Below are 18,915 nucleotides of genomic sequence, written 5' to 3'. Positions count from 1 at the left end.
AAGATGTTCCTTCCAAAGGGTATAAAATGAAGTGCAAGCACAGTGTAGTAGGGAACACCTATAATCCCAGTGGCTCAGGAGGCTGAGGCAGGAGGATCTCAAGTTCAAAGCCAGCCTCGGCAACTTAGGAAGGCCCTGAGCAACTTAGAGAGACCCTGTCTCAAAATAAAAAATAAAAAGGGCTGATGATGTGGCTCAGTGGTTAAATGCCCCTGGGTTCAATACCGGCTACCAAAAAAAAAAAAAAAGTAGAAAAACATTTTATAAATGTATGTTATGAGAGAATGGAAGATACTATAATATTTATTTTTTAAAAAGAAAGTTTAGTTAATTTAATTACGTAACTGTGTTATAGAAAATGCTAAGGAGATATAAACTAAAGAGAATAAAATGTGCACAGTTTCTAAAGGAAACTAATGGTTTAAACAAATAAAAACAAAGGTCACATAGACCCTTGTTTGGAGTCAGGTAGTTTATTTCAAGGATGCAAATTAACTCCTCCTGCCCCATTATAAGATAATCAATTTTTGCTTATGTAGAAGGAAAAAAAGTAATTTTCACCCTTTAATTATTGCCTTTGTGTTACAGTATAGTGTGGAAATAGTTGAAGAGAGGAATTATTTGTAATTTCTTCAAATTATTATTTTTTATCTTCTTCAAAGTATTTTATTAAACTATAGAAGTGATTCGATAAGAACCATGAGAGGGCTATTGTAAAGCCATTCAAAAAAAAAAAAATGGAATGATTCTAGAAACTACAGAACAAAGTTGAACTCATATATGGAAATTCTACAATCAAATATTTTCAGAGTTAAGAATTTAAATTCTACTCAAAATTTGAACATTATATGTTTATCACTGTTACTGAAGTTGCTGTTGTGTAACTTCAATGAAGCAATTTTGAAAAGCTCCAAATTTTACAGTTGGAAAAAACTTTAACTATCATCTAAGTCTCAGCCCCTTGCTTTGTAGATAAGGGATGTGAAGCTCCGAAAGAGAAATTGATTTTCCCAGGGTCAAACTGGGTTAAGAACTAAAACACAGAACTCCTGCTCTCAGCCCACTGCTATTTCTACTAACTGAAGTTTTGATTTTCTTGGAGCCTTGATAAGATAGTCAATAAAATATTCTACTATAGCGTGAGCCCATTAAGGAATTCCCTTGCTATTTGAAATGCTAAGCTGGCATTTGAGAAAACTCCAAAATAATACTTTATACTCTATGACCATAGAGATCACACTGTACAATATCTGAAAGCCGTCATCTGATATGAAGTCAGTACCACAATTCTGAAATCACCAATGTTGCTGGCAATTCATACGTCAGTAGTTGAAAGCATTTTGAATGACCTTTTGAAATATGGACTGAATCTATAATCACAATTTTTTCCCCCCTCAACGCAGATTTGGTGGTACGTCTACTACTACCTTATCCTTCTCATGTATAACAAATACTCAAAAACAAGCCTCTACCTTTTCTTCGTTTAGAACACAAAGGTGTGCTTATCACTTTTGGGAAAAATCTCTAAAAAGCTTACTTCTTGTTAGTTTGGGAACTAATGTGTACAATCCTATGTTAAAGACCAATTCTCATCTGAAAATATATTCTTTTGTAGAATAAAAATCTAACTTACTAAGCAGCTAAAAATGTCAGCCTTATTCAATTCCATCCCAACAGATCAATCTATTTGTTTTATCCAGCTAATGAATAATAATTCTTCCCTAATAAGACATGGTTTTCAAACAACCCAACCAACTGTAAGTTTGATTTTCTAAAAGTAGCACTTCTGAAAGAGCAGCTCTCTGGAAAGTTCCTCCCCCCCCACCCTTGCTCTATCTCTGGAGAATTTCTAAGCTCTGTGAAGTTCTATGTTTTTCAGATTTCTCTCTTCCTTTCCCTCCCCCCTCTTTCATTTGGTCTCCCTTTTCTCTTTCTCTGGGACAGGAAGTAGAGGGTGTTGACCTCCTCTGGATCTTTCCCAATGTCAGAAGGTGGTCTTTTCACAGAGATTCCAAGCCCTGGATTGCTTCCTGATTTTATTTTTCAGATAACTGTGTCAATAAATAAGTTGTAAAAATTTTTCTTTCCCCTCCCTCCTCACAGCTGTGTAATGACGAAGTGACTCCTTTGAGGCTAATTACTGGGGCTTTTCAGTTTCCCTCTTGGAGAAACGGGTCCTATCTCCCTGTTCCTTGGAACTGCACTGTGTTTTCCTGACAGGGTGGGGGCGGGGCGGGGAGGGCCTAGTGAGAGCCTTGGGCCTCAGGACTCTCAGCACATCATAATGCTCTGAGCCAACACTGGCCCACTTCTCCAGCACAGCCAGCTTATCATTTTCCCTTTCCCATCCGGCCTAAAGAGTGACCCCTTTGATTTTTAGAAAAAAGGGAAATGTTATGGGAAAACTGCTTCCTGTGAATAAGCATAATAAAAGTAGGATACAAATGCCACACAACATTCTCTATAAAAAGATTTTTTGTAATCAAGTCTTTTCATAAGTCCAAGAGGAGGAAGATGGCCTGGGGAGCACCCACTCCACTCCCTCAAAGTTACTTTGGGTGTCTGGTGCCTGGAAGCTCGGTTCTCATTCTCCTCTGTCTATTCCTGAAACTGCCCATTTTCCAATTCAATTGAAATTACTTCATACCGCCCCCTCTGAGCCTTCTATGGACAATTATGCTCACTGCCCTAGGCTAAACCACTAGGGCAGTGTTTGAATGGTCTGAGCAATAGATTAAGAACTATCCAACAAGTGAACAAATGAATTCCAGAGTTATGGAGGTCGCCTTGCCTGATACATGCCATCTGTATCACATGCAGGTTGTTAAAGTGCACTGCCTTGTACTCATTTATATCTAAAAAGGCCTGTCTACTTGCCTCAGCGTGTTTTAAGGTCTATGTTTCTTCTAGAAACTTTGATTTTCCATAGCTTCTTCCTTGCAAAGTGCCTTTCTTGTTCATGATAAAATCTGAGCGAATATTGGTTGTCTACTTAAAAGACTTCCATACTATCTTCTAGGGTCACTGTAAGCTCTGTACATTCATTCATCTAGTCTGTATAGAAGTGTTTTTCGCCTGATTTTGTACTGGAGTTGCAGAAGCAAATAAAAAATGGTCTCTATCCTGGAGGATCTTCTAGAAATGGATAAAGTAAATAAACATGTATATCCCAAGGTAATGAGTGTCACCCTAAATGGTCTGGTGAGTAAATCTGTGAGAGTGCAGGTTTTTGAGAGGCGATGGGGAGGCACCCAAGGAGGTGATGGTGTGGGTCAAATTCAAGGGTCACAGAAACTTTCCTCCCTTCTTCCCTTACAGAGCACTGTTGATATTCCAAAGGTAAAGGGAATAATTGCATGTGCAGGATTGACATGTAATATCAAGATCAGGCATCCTTAGGAATCCCAGTGCAAACGGCAAACACTGGTACTATGAGTGCTAATTCTGAAAACAGATACCTTTTCTTTAAGGAATCATGATGGTTTGTTTCACAGTGTGTGTATGTGTTTCTGTGTGTGTGTGTGTGTGTGTGTGTGTGTGTGTAAGTGGGAATGGGCAGCATCCTATGCACAGACATAATGTGGTAATAATGCAAGCTATCATGCCAGTGACTTAGTACCCCATACCAATGTGTGTTGGAATGATTCTCTATCTCTTTATGTGAAAATTCAGCGTATCAGTCCCCAGAGTATTTCTAAATATTTAATATACATACAGGAATTTTCCTTCATTTCTATAACAAACATGAACATTTTTGGCCTCTTCCTGTCTTTTCCCTTCCAACCTTGTCTTGCCAAGGGCATGACTCTATTTATAGGTGACATAGATAGCATCATGAAGTTATCAATCTCTATTAGATGAGATTTTTGTGTGGTTTATCTCCCATCATGATTAATAATAATAATAATAATAATAATAATACAATATTTGTCCATTTCTGAAATATAATGATGTTTACTATTGATTTCAAACTATGCCATGACTCTTTAGAGGGAACATTTCTTCTATCCCTTTCCCATTCCTGCTGTGAAGTGTGACATTCAGTGTCCTTTTGAGCAGTTTCAATGACTTACCAAGATCACAGAACTTGAGTGGCAGAGACAATGTACCTGGTGGTGCCTGGGACACACAATGAGATGCTTCTGTATGCTTAGTGGCAATGTTAGTGAGGCATTCGTCTCTGCTCCTATCCAGCTTGTTTTGCCTGAGCAATATCAGGGAGAAAGCACAGTCTAGAATCTTTCCTCTTTTTCACTCTGGCCCTTATCTGTAAGACAAGGGGGACAGTTGCATTATGGGGACAGATGGAGCAGAATGAGACTTACTGTTTTCAATGCCAGCCCTTTCTTAGCAGAATGTAGAACTACTGTTGCAAGACCATAGGGTGTATAAGTTGCATTATTTAGTAAATATATTTCAATTTAGTCCATACAAATCCTACCCAAATCTATTCAAGAAAAAGTTTTATTAAAAATATACCAATTTGGGCTGGGGTTGTGGCTCCGTGGTAGAGTGATTGCCTAACATGTGTGAGGCACTGGGCTCGATTCTCAAAACTGCATATAAATAAATAAATAAATAATAAAGGTCAATCAACAACTAAATTTTTTTTTAAAGATACCCATTCTTCATCTTTCATTTCATCCTGTAATCTACAAGTACAATACCATGATGTGTCAACAATATTGGAAAATCACTAAGTCCTCCTGTGAACTTTACTTTGACAACCTAGTTGGCATTCTAATGAGAATAATAAAATGCCTTTGCTTTTTAGGGTCTTGATCGTTTGTGTTATTGCAAATGTGTCTGTACCTGGAAATCTAACATCCTTTTGAAAGTAGAAGAAATATGCAAGATTGTGGTCAAAGTTATTTTACAAGGATTTGGAGCTCATTCCATCCACTGTGTTTAGACAAGAGCATTGAACACATGCTTTGTTGGCAGCTGCAGCAGCTTCTGCAACCCTCATGACCCTCTGACTTTATGGCTAACTCATTGGGATGTATAGGTATCATTAGCACAAAGAATAAAAACAAATTAGAACTAACTGGTTTCTCCTTTGTCATCACAGACAACATACCTCTGGAATTTTGCATCAAAATATCTTCACAGCCTCATGTATATTCTTAGCAAAATTGGCCAAGGAATTTAGAAGATGTTCTTTATCAGGTTGTCATCATTCAAAGAGTTTCTCAAAAGACTGTTATTTAGAGGCATAACTGAATATGGAGCAGGTGTTTCTTTTTTACTTGCTGTGCTGGGGATGGAATCCAGGGCCTTGTCTCTACTAGGCATGAGCTCTACCACTGAACTACCGCAAGCCACAGGTTTGCCATTCTTTTGAGAAGATGATTTCTGGCATTTGGGCCTTGATTAAGACTTAAAGTTTCAGATACCATTTGCTGCAAAGAGTTAATTCTGACATCTTTGCTAACAGGTAACAAAACGTAACAAGGGAAGGAGAATACTTTTAAAATATCACCTGATAGGACATAGATTAGTTTCTCCAGGTCTAGTCAAAACACAAAAGACAGTAATCTGATACATATTAACAGTAAGCGGCTAGGGAGGCTGAGGCAGGAGGATTGCAAGTTCAAAGCCAGCCTCAGCAAAAGCGAGGTGCTAAGCAACTCAGTGAGACCCTGTCTCTAAATAAAATACAAAAAATAGGGTTGGGGACATGGCTCAGTGGTTGAGTGTCCCTGAGTTCACTCCCTGGTGCTAAAAGAAAAAGAGTAAGTGGATATTTACTATGGTGTTTTTCTATCCATATCTTATTAACGTTTGTTTATGGAAAAGCTTCAATTTTGTTTACCTTTGGATTAAGTCTGTTGAAAACAGTGAATTGGGTAAAGATTTCACATAAAGACACAGGAGTCTTTCTGTGCTCGATTGTCTCCAAATTGGAACCGGTCATTTCTGGTCATGAGGAAGCAACATTGTTCTAATAGCCACTCATAGCTATTATTTTTGGCGTATTATTCTCCGATGAGGAAACAGGAACCTGACATTTTGCTGGATTCCCAGGACCCATGTCTTTAAAGGCTGGAATTATCAACTTTCCCCAGAGAGTTGTCCATTAGGAAAAAAGGACCATCTGGGGCTAGAGTGGCAGTTCTATTTGTGGGGACATGAAAGAGCTCAGAAGAGCTAGAAGGAGAAAATGACAGTTAGCCTAATTCCTTGTTGCAGTCTCAGGGATTAAATGAATAAAGGAGATAATCTAAGATAGAAAGAAGAGAATGCAAGATGAAGTTTGAACACAGTGAAAATTTTTTCTAAGAGTCAGAAAGACTTAAAATATAGGCTAAAAGTGAGTAAAAACTGCAAGGCTCCTGGTTGTGGGCTGAGGCCTGGGGAGAATTGGTGGAACTAGTGTTGGATTTCTTGGAAGATGTTGAGGGAAAAAACCTTCCTAAAACCCTGAGTGCGCAGACCAAGGGATCTTTATGTTTGTGTTAGATGCTCTATAAAGGCCAAGGGCACAGGGTGAGATATGATCCAACCTCACCAAATAAAAAGCAACAATAGACTCTCTTTTTCTTTACTGACAATGCATCATGCATCATATTTACCAAGTATGACCTGGAATTCAAAGTCCAAATCCTTGCCCTTGAGTAGTTCACTATTTATTAGGGAGAATAAATCTCAGAAACATCAGCTGAAAGCACAGCAATAAAAATCCTTCTAAATCTTTATGGTCACATTTGTTACCACATTAAATGCTTCACTTTATTGCATTTAAATATATCAGTGGATACATGAAACATATGCCTCAAATATGTAATGATAAAGCATAATATTACAAAGATTCTCTGTGAATTCCCCCATCCCTCCCTGGAACTAGGATGTGACCAATGACTTACATCTACCTGCAAGGTCATCTCCTATCTCATCCCTGCTTCTCTGAAGGTATAATACTGCCCCATGTGTTTGGTTTTGTTTTTCATTCCTTGGTTTTTAAAAATATATATTTTCAAGCTGCATATAATGTATGTTTAAGTAAGGTATTATTTAGTTCTGTTTTTGAGCTCTAACTAAGGTATACTACTCTACGTGACCTTCTTAAACTTCCTTTATTCTTTGCAATGTTAATTCATAGAAATCTAGTGTTGTGGGTTGAAGTGACTAATTAAATTTCTATCTGCATGATGTAACATTGTGTCAATGTGCTAAATGTACTCATTCATCCTCTTGTCAATGACCATTCTGATTATTTCTAATTTCACACCATTTTGAACATTAATGCACTTAGTATTCTTGTACTCCTTTCTGGGAGGACAAATTCAAGAATGAGTCTAGGATATAAAGCTAGGAGTAAGATTTTCTGATTTTTAGAGTATGTGAAGGCTTAAGGAATAATGTTAGATACAAACTACTTGACTTCCCACACTGACTTTATGTCCTCCATGGACTGCCCAGATAGACCAGTAACCATCTCTCCATCACAAGACAACTCCACAGAGCCCAAGCCTGCTTAATCTAACCCACCAATTAGAACTCCCTGTGGGAAATCTGCCTGGGTAACACTCTGAACCCTACTAAAGGCTTTGGTCCACAGGTCCCTGGCTTTTTCTCTGTCTCACTACCTGCTGGTTGAGCTCTACCACTGAGCTACACATGAGGCCCTTGAGTATCTTCTACAGCCCCCCTTTGTTGGTCTTGTGAGGGTGCTGCTCTTTCTGGGATCTGTGAGTAATAAATGTTTTTGTTATTGCATGTGTTTTGTTGAGCTGCCTGCTCTGTGTCCCATCTTACTGACATGCTCAAACCTAACTCGCCTCCTGGTCAGGATCCTCCTAGAAAGTGGCTCTCTTGGTAGGATTAAACCCAACACAAGTCAGACGCAAACCATTAAAGGTATCTTCCTGTATTAATAAGATTCCTGTGCCAAGGATGCCTGGTCACAGGCCAGACTGTGAGGCATTAAGTTGTCTATCGAGATAAAGAAATGTTCGAAAAACAAAAATAAAAAAATAAAGTCACACTGTAAACATCCATGACCATTTTGTCTTGAGCCCCACCAGGGCAAGATTAGCATTTATAGTCACTTCCTGAGAGACCTCAAGGTCCAATAGAGGAAAATATGACATTTTTTATCTGTCATTGGACCTCAAGGGTACTGCTTTCAAATACCAAATTTCTAGGTATGCTGTCTTATTTTTAAGCAGTTTTCGATAGCTTTATAATAACCATATTAATTACAATATCTTTTAAGAGATTTTTAAACATTTGGGTGGGTCACTCCCCCCACATTGAATTCCTTCTTCAAACTACTCTGACCATCATGCTTCCCTGAACATTTTAGAATCAGTTTGTCAAGTTTCCTGAAAACTTGGAAATTTGATTTGAATTCCATTCTTTAAGGTCCACTTCTTGAGAAGCATTGATATCTACACAATCTTGAGCATATGTGTGATCATGATATGTCCTCCTACTTATTTAGATATTCTTTAATATCTTTCAAAAATTTTTATAATTTCTTACACAGAAGCATAACATGCTGATGTATGTATAATATTTAAGAATTGATTGCTTTATAACTTACAGTTTGGATTGCTTTTGTGAATGACAATTTTAAAAATATAAATTTTCTCAAGTTTTGCAGATTGACTAAGGCTTTTCATTTTTTTTCTAATAATTTGTCTATTTTGGAGGCAGGGTTTCTAAGTAGATAATAATCTGCATATAATGTGATTTTTGTCTGCTTCTTTTGGGGTGGAGGTCCAATTCAAGTTGAACAGACACCACGATAGCACATCCCCATTAGGAATGCAATTTGCTACAGATTTCTAGAGCTCTGATTGTCTTAGACCAAGGTAATTCTAGTTTCTTCTTATTTTAGTCCTTCATTTTGTAAAGCATTATTGTTCTTTGTAATTGTATTAATGTTCATAATGGATGATGAATTTTTCCAAAGGCTCTTTTTGGATCTCTTAAAATAATCATATCATTTTCTTCTTTAATCTGTTAAAATATTATGTAGATTTAATACAGCATACATAAATTTTCCAACATTAAACTAACCCTTTTTTCCTGAGATAAAACCCATTTGACTAAGGCATTTTCTCTTGATTTATTTTGCTGAATCTGTTTGCCAATATTTTGTTTAGTTTTTTTGGTCTATGTTTATGAGTGATATTATTCTTTCCTAATCTCTGGAATAGTTTATAAGAGACTGAAATGATCTGTTTCTTCAAAACTGATTAGAATTTGCTTATAAAATCATCTGGGTCTTGGGTCTTCTTTACAGGATGATTTAAAACACTTTTTCAAAACAGTGCTTTAAGACTATGTTTTTTAAAATTCAGTTTATTAAGTATTTAAGTAACTACCTATTTCATATGTTTTCAAACTAATTAACTTAAAGATTTATATTAATCTCTTATCTTCTTAATCACTAAATACTAATTATGCCTTAATTTTATATTATTTTTTCTTATTTCCTCTACTAGATAGACCTTGATATATTTACTTTTAAAGTTTTCAAAGACTCAATGTCTTTGTTATTGATTCTCTTCATTTTATGTCTGCTTTTCATTTTCTTGATTTTTTACTTGTATCTTAATTATTTCCTTTCCTTACTTTAATTGAGCTTACATCACTCTTTTTCTAACTCTTTAACTTAGATCCTTCTTTATTATGATTTTGAAAGTTTTTGATATAAATAAAAACTTCAAGGCTGAGGTCAATACTTCTTTAAAGAAAATCTTAGGGGCTGGGGATATAGCTCAGTGGTGGAGTACCTGTGCCTAGCATGAATGAGGCCATAGATTCAATTCCCAATACTATTAAATGAATACATAAATAAATAAATTCAAAACAGTGTTGAAATACCCATATTTAAAAAAAGAATCCTAGGAACTAGGTGTGTAGCTCACTGTTGTAGCACATGCTTAGCATATACAAGGGCCTAAGTTCAATCCACAGACCTAGATAAAAATGTCCAATGTGTATCTCATTAGGATTGGCTTTGCTAATTTTTTATTTTATTTATTTATTTTTAAATTTACTTTGGTACTGGGCATTGGACCTAGAGGCTCTTCACCATTGAACCACATCCCAGCCCTTTTAAAAAATATTAAAAGACAGGGTCTCATTAGGGCTTTCAACTCTCAATCCTCCTGCGTCAGCCTCCCAAATTGCTGGGATTACAGGCGTGTGCCACCACGCCCAGCAGGTTTTTCAGATTAATGCCTGGTCTGACGGCTGTACTATAGCCAAAATATTGGGCTTTGGAACCCTGACTCCTGAGCAATGAAGAATACCTCTAACGCTTAATTCCTCTGTAACCTGAGGTATATTTCACATTTATGAAGGTCTCAGTTTTTTTATTGATCAATTTTTACCAAATTTATATGCAGTAGCCATTAAGTGAGAGAATGAATATAAAGAGTTCAGGACTGCTGCTGACATAGTGATGCTCAAATAACAGGAATTATAGGTATTTGCAAAGGTGAAATATAGATCAAAAAAACCTGATTGTATCAGTTTAGGTATTTGCAAAGGTGACTATAGGTATTTGCAAAAGTAAAATATAGATCAAAAAAACCTGATTGTATCAGTTTCTATTTCCTAAAAGTTGCACTGAAATCTGTTTGAATGTTGATATTAGTATAAAACTTTGTGATACAAAATGATTGGAAAATATTATTAAGATACAAAACTTATATAACTTAACTTGATTTACTTTCAAATAGTTGTTTAAAATGCCTGTCCAGAGAGCTGTGATATTGCTTTGCTAAAAGTCTTTGCAGATTTCCAAATGTCTCAAAGCTTTTGAGTTTTCCCAAAGGAATAACATAAATTTTGAAGAGAATTAATATATTGCAAGTCTAATTTCGAACCTACCAAATAATGATATCATAGCTCAATATTGTGGGAACATATCTTGGCAGGATGGCTTATTTTGTATAAAATGGCAATTGGATTTCCTTTGATTTTTTTGTAGTTTATATAAAACACTGTCTAACAATAAATTCACTTGTGCTCAGCCACCCATTCAACTTCATTTTCCCCCCTCAGTGAATAAAGTTACTTCCTCTTGTGGAAGAATTTAATAAAACATTTGAATAAAATAATCCTTTGATTCAGCTAGGAAAGAAGAAAGCACGTGTGTCTCATACAAAAGTCCAAAGCACTTCAGAATAAAAGTAATTTATTTCCTGAGGGTCTTTGATTTTGATTTTTAAGCATAAGGTGTTGGGTAACTATAATAGATTGGGATACAATATTTGCATGCCATATATCTAAAAAAGGGTTAATATCACAAATGTATAAAACCTACTCGACTTAATAGTAAAACAAAAACAAAACAATAAGCTCATTAAAAGTAGGCAAAAGACTGAATACACATTTCTCCAAAGAAGACATATACATGGCCAAAAGGCACATGAAAAGATGCCCAGCATCACTAATCATAAGGGAAGATGCACATTAAAACCACATGAGATATCACTTCATACCTGTGGCTATTATGCAAAAGACCAGAGATGATGGGCATTGATGATAATATGGAGAAAAGGGAACATGTACCCTGTTAATAGGAATTACTACAGCTACCATGGAAAGCAGTATGGAGGTTCCTCAAAGAATTAAAAGCAGCGCTATCATATAAGCTATCTGGCAATCCCACCACTGGGTATATATTCCAAAAAATAAAAATAAAATCAGCAAGTCAAAGAGATATCTGTACCCCAATGGTTACTTCAAAGCAAATACTCATCAACGCACGAATGGATAAAGAAAACATGATATGTGTTCCAGGACACCTGAAGGATACCCCAATCCAGAGATGCTCAATTCCCTTATAAAAAAATGGCATAATATGGGATGGGGTTGTAGCTCAGTGGTACAGTGCTTATCTAGCCTGTGGGAGGCAGTAGGTTTGATCCTCAGCACCACATAAAAATAAATAAATAAAATAAAGGTATTGTGTCCATCTACAACTAAAAATATATATTTAAAATGGCATAGTATTTTAATATAACCTATGTACAACCTCTTATATTTTAAATCATTTGTAGACTACTTATAATACCTAATAAAATATAAATGTTGTGTAAAAGTTCTTATAAAGTCTATATATGTTCAGTACAGATGTAATCATTGTGAGGTTAGCTTTAGTTTTAATCCTCTGTTGGTTGAATCAATGGATACAGAGGGCTGATGGTGTATATAATGGAAGACTATTGAGCTCTAAAACAGAAGGAAATCCTGATATTTGCTGCAATATGAGTGAAGCAGGAGGGCATTATGCTAAGAAAAACAAGGTCTCCACAAAGGGACAGGCACTGCTGTGTATGGTCTCATTTACACATGGAGTCAATAGTCAAACTTAATTATTTATTAAGAAATAGTAGAATAAGGGTTGCCAGGGGCAAGGGAGAAGGAGAGAAAATGAGGAGACATTGGTCAAGGGGTACAGAGTTTCAATGTCAAAGACGAAACCATTTCCAGGTCAAGACGAATACCATTTCCAGGTCAAGATGAATACCATTCTGGAGACAGAATGTACCACAGAGAGGGTGAAAATAGTTAATACAGCATTCTGCATTGTATATTTGAAATGTGCTGAGAAGGTAGGACTGAAGTGTTCTCAGCTCATACAGAGAAAATGGTAACTATGTGAGGTGATGGATGTGTTCATTAGCTTGTTTGTGACTGTCATTTTACAATAGTTATGCATATAAAAATATTGTCTATACCTTGAATATATATATATATAAAATATATATAATATATATATATATTTGCTTAAAAAAGTGGGGGAGGGGAAGAAGAAGAAAGAATGCTTTTAGCAGAGTCCCTGGAATGCTCCCTGGCAGATCCTGCCCCATCCCCTTCTAACTCCACCGTGAAACCACTCCCCACCTCCTCACTGGGTGACATCAGCAGAGGAGGCGCTGCCTCAGAAGATCTTAGGGCTGAGGGGCAGCCATACAGTTCTTTCACTCCGAGGACCACAAAAATCCCAAAAGTTTCTTAGCTAACACCCTTTAAAAAAATTGAGGCCTGTGGAAAACCTACGCGCGGAAAGTCGGTTTCTATTTCAGCTGTGTATCAGTTAAGATGGAAAATTTTTAGAGTCCACACAGATGGTAAATAAATTTCTGCTACATGAGGCAGTTCCTGGAATAAAGCAATTTTCTCAAATAACAAGTGCCAACTTATTTTTTCAGCAGGACTTATTTTTAACTTTCCCAGGGAAGGATTGAGAGACTAGGAGCGGTATCCTGCACCTTAAGAATCTGATGTTGCCTTCAAGAAGAGACTAGCGCTGTTCTCACTACAGAGTGACACGTATGTTCACGCACATATGTCGGCTGAATGAAGGGAATGTTTGTTCATTTCCATGGGGGAGGGGAAGGAGTCGTGGCAGTGAGAAGACGGAAATTTTGCAGAAATATTTATATTTTCATCCAATGTTTAGTTTTCTCTAACTTACTCCAAACAGTATGAAATTGACTCATATTTTTGCTTAGGAATTCATTAAATCTTGGACAAATGACCATAAATCTTTGAGAATTCTTTACACACTGTGAGACTTGGCTTGTGTCCCCAGATATCTTTAGCAATGGTCCTCTGGGACACAGCTGAAACCCCTTAATGCTTTGCTGGGTCATGCTTCATTGGGAAGAACCCTCCTGAGTTGCATTTGGCAGGGAATGCTAGCACCTTAAACCAAACGATTCTATTTGCCAACTTAGGGTGATTCAAGCATTCCTTCCAGTAGCAGGGATTCCTTACTCATAAGAAAGACAGAAATTGATTATTAAATGATTAAATCATGTTATAACCACTAATGATTTTAAAGAGTGTATTGCAGAAGAGGGTTAAGTAAGTACATCACCCTTAAAAATTTATTTTCTTTCTTTCTACTTCCCTTCCTCCATCCTTCTCTCCTCCTTTTAGATTTGGGAAAACATTTCATTCAGCACCACGGATAATCTATCAACAAATAAATATTTACTGAGGGCCTGAATACTAGTCACTATACAAATAAGAAAAAAAAGGAAAAAAATCTATCTTAGCTTAAAAAGGTTTATGGTTCAAGAGACGAATATGAAGGAATTATAGCCAGACTCTGATTTTGACCATTAGTGTGCAGACTAGAGACAACATGCTAACCTGAAAAGTCAAGAGAGATGTCCAATCATTTGGGATTGATGAGTGAATGAACTATATAAAAATAGAAAGACACATTTTCAGTAGAGAAGTTTTGAATCCCTTTTTAAATGAAACTGTTATAACATGTCAGTTGTTCTGACAACTTTTGTGGTGGTGGGACAAATTCTTAGACCTGAGTGTAAACACTGATAAATAAAAAACTCTGATTACTAAGACAGCAAACATAATTTGCTATCAAATCTATGGGAATGAGAGATGTGAACTGCTGAGAGGGCCATAAATCTTTCCTAACAATACCCTCCTTGGAGACAAGCTTAAGAAGGCAGGTGACTTGCTCTAGGTCCTAGATGTTTTCAGAGCTGGGAGGAGAACAACACTCTTCCATAAGATAGCTTTGTCTGTTCATAACAGACATGGCTATCTTATAAACAATGATAAAATGTCATTCTTCTACATGAAGTGTGGGAAAAGTTTTAAACCTGACTTACTGATAAGTAAGGTCTTTGAGATTGCTATGTTTGAAACTACGTGTCCTCTCCAAATTTCATATGTTGAAACCTAATCCTCAATGGGTTAGTATTAGGAGAAAGGTATTTTGAGAAGTGGTTAGGTTATGAAAGAAAAGTCCTCATGAATAAGATTAATGTCCTTCAAAAAAAGGCCCAAGAAAGATCCCTTCCATTATATGAGAACTAAGTCCTCATACAGGTGCCATCCATAAACCAGGAAATAAGACCTCACCAGCCATTGAATCTGATGGCATCTTGGTCTTGGACTTTCCAGCCTACCAAACCATGAGGAGTAAATCTCTGTTCTTTGTAAGTTACTCAGTGTGTGGTATTTTGTTACAGCATCCTGAATGAACTAAGACAAAAATCATCTATATTTTTATAGCTTTATTTGATTACTAAATTTCCCATGATTTCATACTAACTCAAAGTATAAGCATTTATAGTCAAAAAAGATCAAATTACAACTTTAATTTTTTTTCATAATATCTTTATTTTACATTTATATGATGCTGAGGATTGAATCCAGTGCCTCAAGCATGCTAGGTGAGCGCTCTACCACTGAGCCAGAACTCCAGCCTCAACTTTAATTTTTAAAAGGAATAAATTTATAAATAATTTTTCTTTCTTTCCTTAAACAAATTGTATATCAGGACTGAAAATAGCCTTTTAAAAAAGGTCTAAAAAAGGTAAAATACCCTTCTTTAAAAAGTGTGTTCTTGGGCTGGGGACATAGCTCAATTGGTGAGCTATGAGTGCTTATCTCTCAGGCACAAGGCTCTGTGTTCAATCCCCAGCACCACACACACACACACACACACACACACACACAATTGTGTTCTATGAGATACATAGGTCTTAAAAATTAAGTTACTTTCTTTGGAGAAAACTTTGATTTTTAATTTTGGTTCAAGAGGACTTTAGTTTGCTGATTTTGAAGATCCCCTGAAATGCCATATTTCTATCAGGGCTTTGACTACACATAATGGTTAAAATAATGAATTTCTTATTATTCTTAGCATGTGCCTAGAAGCCATGGGTATTTTTGGATTTAGTGAATTGAAGAGAAAGACCTAACCATAACTACAGAATCTTTTCCAGTAATGGGTAGACTCCTTGATGTGATTCAGCTCTGAGGTGAACTGGAGGAAATACACACCCTGAGACTGATACCCAAGTCTTGGAAGAGCAAACTGGGATGTAGATATATCTGGTCAAAACAAAGCCTCAGTGATTGACAAGTAATGGATATGTGGCATCCAGAACTGAATTTGCTATATGAAGAAAATCATGGGTTTCACTTGGAAAATTAAGTAGAGATGAATGAAACTGTGCATACTCTGAAAAGCATACCTAAGCTTCTACCATTTCCTTCATTCTGGTGATTTCTGTTGGTCCTACACACCAGAATCATTACTTCATAGCCAGTTCTCACTGAATGAGAAATGAGTGTTGCTAAACTTCCACAAGTTAATTAGTTCACCATTTCCTTGGGAATATGAAAAGTGAGTTGGTTGCCTCTTAAAGCAAAAAGGAGCTTTGGAGAAGAATTGTAATGGTAATGAGGCAAATATGTTCACTTTAAGGCAAAACACATTTTACATTTCTTGAACTTAAAGTAGAATAAATAAATAATTGTTTCAATATTTCTAAATTGAATACTAATTAGTATCACTTATCACTGTGAATACTAGTTCTTCATGGCTTTCCGGGCACAACCAGCTATAATGGTTTTCATGATGTTTTAAAGCATTCTATCAATTATCTAAAGTTTAATCTTCTTTATCAAAAATGTTGGATTAAGGTTTTTCAAAATATTAGAAAAATTGGAAACATAAGGAAAAGAGTTCTGAAAGTTTGAACAGAATTTTCTCATGCCACTAAGAAGCTTAACTTTAGGTGAGGAGATAAGACATATTTTCATCTTTACATATAGGTACAGCACAATTCTTTTTAACATGGCTAATACATAAGTAAACCATGTAATTTGGAATTCTTTAGAGATGCAGATGTGGGGCACACCAGGCAGGATGTGGGGACAATGGCATGAACCATCGTGGTCCAGACAAAGTAGGATGAACAATCATCATTAAAAAGGAGCATGGAGCATAATTTAGAGTTCAGAATTTATGAGTGCTTTTCTACAAGTTTTTCTTTTTAAGAGGATGGTAGTAACTGATCCATCTTTGAATATCTAGCAACTAAAAAAAAAAAGCTCAATGAAGAAAGGAGTAAATAAATTAAACATGAATATATTTTATGGAAATAATTATAATTTTAATGTAGGATACATCCCTTTACATATGTGAAATTAAAGAAGAAGATTAAAATCTTAGAGTCAAGGACAGCATAGTGAACGTTATCCTTTTCATACATACACAGCAAGGGAAATTATGCTTTTCTCCCACATCAACTTTACTGAAAATAGAGAAGTTTTGTGGTCAACTGTGAATGAGAAAATACAGATTCATTCACCCATTCACCCACTCATCCACCAATCCATCCATCCATCTGCTAGACTACTTCTTATCTTCTTATTTCTCCAATGTGTTTATATATATATATATATATATATATATATATATATATATATATATATATATATATATATATCACTGAGGCTACACAGAGGAAACATACAATCCTCAATGAGCATATACAGCTGCCACATCAAAGCCTCAGTTATATCCCCAAATGAGAAGAAAATAAAATTAGCCTTTATTCATTTTACTTCATGTTACATCTTCTGGGAGAGAAGTTGAATAATGCAGCTTTGGGAAGAGTCACAAGAGTTACGTACTAAGTGCTTCAGTTAGGTAACTAGGTGTCCAACATGACTACTCAGAGTCTCTAAGAGTCTGTAGGAGTCTGAGAACATGGCTGTATAGTATGCTTTTGTAGGATTCTGCTATAGAAGTGAGAACAAGGTTCGTTTGGTGTGTGTGTGTGGTTAATTTTTTTTTTTTGTACCAGGGATTTAATTCAGAGGCACTTGACCACTGAGCCATGTCCCCATATCTATTTTGTATTTTATTTAGAGACAGGGTCTCGAAAGTTGCTTATAGCCTCACTTTTGCGGAGGCTGGCTTTGAACTTGCAATCCTCCTGCTTCAGACTTCTGAATCGCTGGATTTACAGGCATGTGCCACACACCCCATGAGGTTCAAATTTTTAATAAAGACTAATTATACAGACTAAAATATTAGCTGGGGAATATTATCAAAATCTGATTAAAAACAAAAGATGGATTAACTTTGTTATGAGTGAAATAAGATGATGATGATTTCTTAGGAAGATTAAATCAGTCTGTACTGTGCAGAATGAACTGGAATAAGAGTAAATACTTAGCTGGGTGCAATGGTAGATGCCTACAATCCCAGTGGTTTGGGAGGCTGAGGCAGGAGGATTGCGAGTTCAAAGCCAGCCTCAGCAAAGGTGAGGTGCTAAGCAACTCAGTGAGACCCTGTCTCTAAATAAAATACAAAATAGGGCTGGGGATGTGGCTGCTTAACAAACTTGATGGCCTAAAACAACAGGAATATTTTCTGTTGCTCTCAAAAGGAATAAAGTTATGCTTTCTTGTGTGATGAATTTTATGATTCTAAGAAGAAAGAAATTATGTGGCTCAGTGGTTGAGTGCCCCTGAGTTCAATCCCCAATACCAAAAAAAAAAAAGAAAAAGAAAAAAAAAAAGGTAAATATTTGTTCTGGAAAGAGAGCCTCCTCCACATGCTAGGTTGAGGATATGGATAGATTGGAGATGATTAAATAATATGTTCCCAAAGAAATTACAGAGCAGTCAAACAACAATCACCTATTCTAACCAATTTCCCTTAGTTATAACTCAGAAAGGCCAATAAAATCATGAAATCATAAAAAAATCAATAGCAGAGAAACAGACTTTGCAGGAAAAAGGAATTATTCAGGTAACAGCAACAAAACATTAGAAACCTCTGAGAGAATCCCCAGAATTAGTATTCACAAAGAGATGTGAGAGAATGTTACATCTATAAAACAAGAATGTGCTACTTTCTGAAACATATTCTTTGCATTCCATGTGTTACAGATTTGAACTCTTTGCTAAGATCCGAGCCAACTCCATCTTGTCTCTGTACACTAGATCTCCTCCCCTCTTAGCAGTTCAAGGACATCAGTCTTTGAATCACCTCCTCTTTTGTATCAATGACATTTCCTCTATTGGATTATTTCTAGCAGCTTCCAAATATCATGCACAAATATCTACTAAAATTTAAAAAAAAAATCTCTTGGCTCCACA

The 18,915-nt window shown here is 36.1% G+C and overlaps 1 protein-coding gene and 1 long non-coding RNA gene across 7 annotated transcripts in view; one reads left to right on the top strand and one right to left on the bottom strand.

The window, feature by feature from the left end:
• Dlc1 (DLC1 Rho GTPase activating protein) overlaps positions 1-18,915 on the bottom strand; it is a 470,384-nt gene that overhangs the window by 340,119 nt on the left and 111,350 nt on the right. The window lies entirely within an intron of this gene.
• Positions 13,208-18,915, top strand: part of LOC124102831 (uncharacterized) — a 46,503-nt gene continuing 40,795 nt past the window's right edge. Inside the window, exon 1 of the long non-coding RNA XR_006855001.1 lies at positions 13,208-13,302. This is a non-coding gene — a long non-coding RNA (uncharacterized LOC124102831). The remainder of the gene's footprint in view (positions 13,303-18,915) is intronic.

This window comes from Marmota monax, unplaced genomic scaffold (genome assembly GCF_021218885.2).
Source record: "Marmota monax isolate L192 unplaced genomic scaffold, Marmota_monax_Labrador192_F-V1.1 WCK01_AAM20220418_F8-fsc00332, whole genome shotgun sequence".
In the NCBI taxonomy this organism is placed as follows: domain Eukaryota; kingdom Metazoa; phylum Chordata; class Mammalia; order Rodentia; family Sciuridae; genus Marmota; species Marmota monax.
Note: the sequence above shows the minus strand (reverse complement) of the source record. Positions and strands in the feature narration are given on the sequence as shown.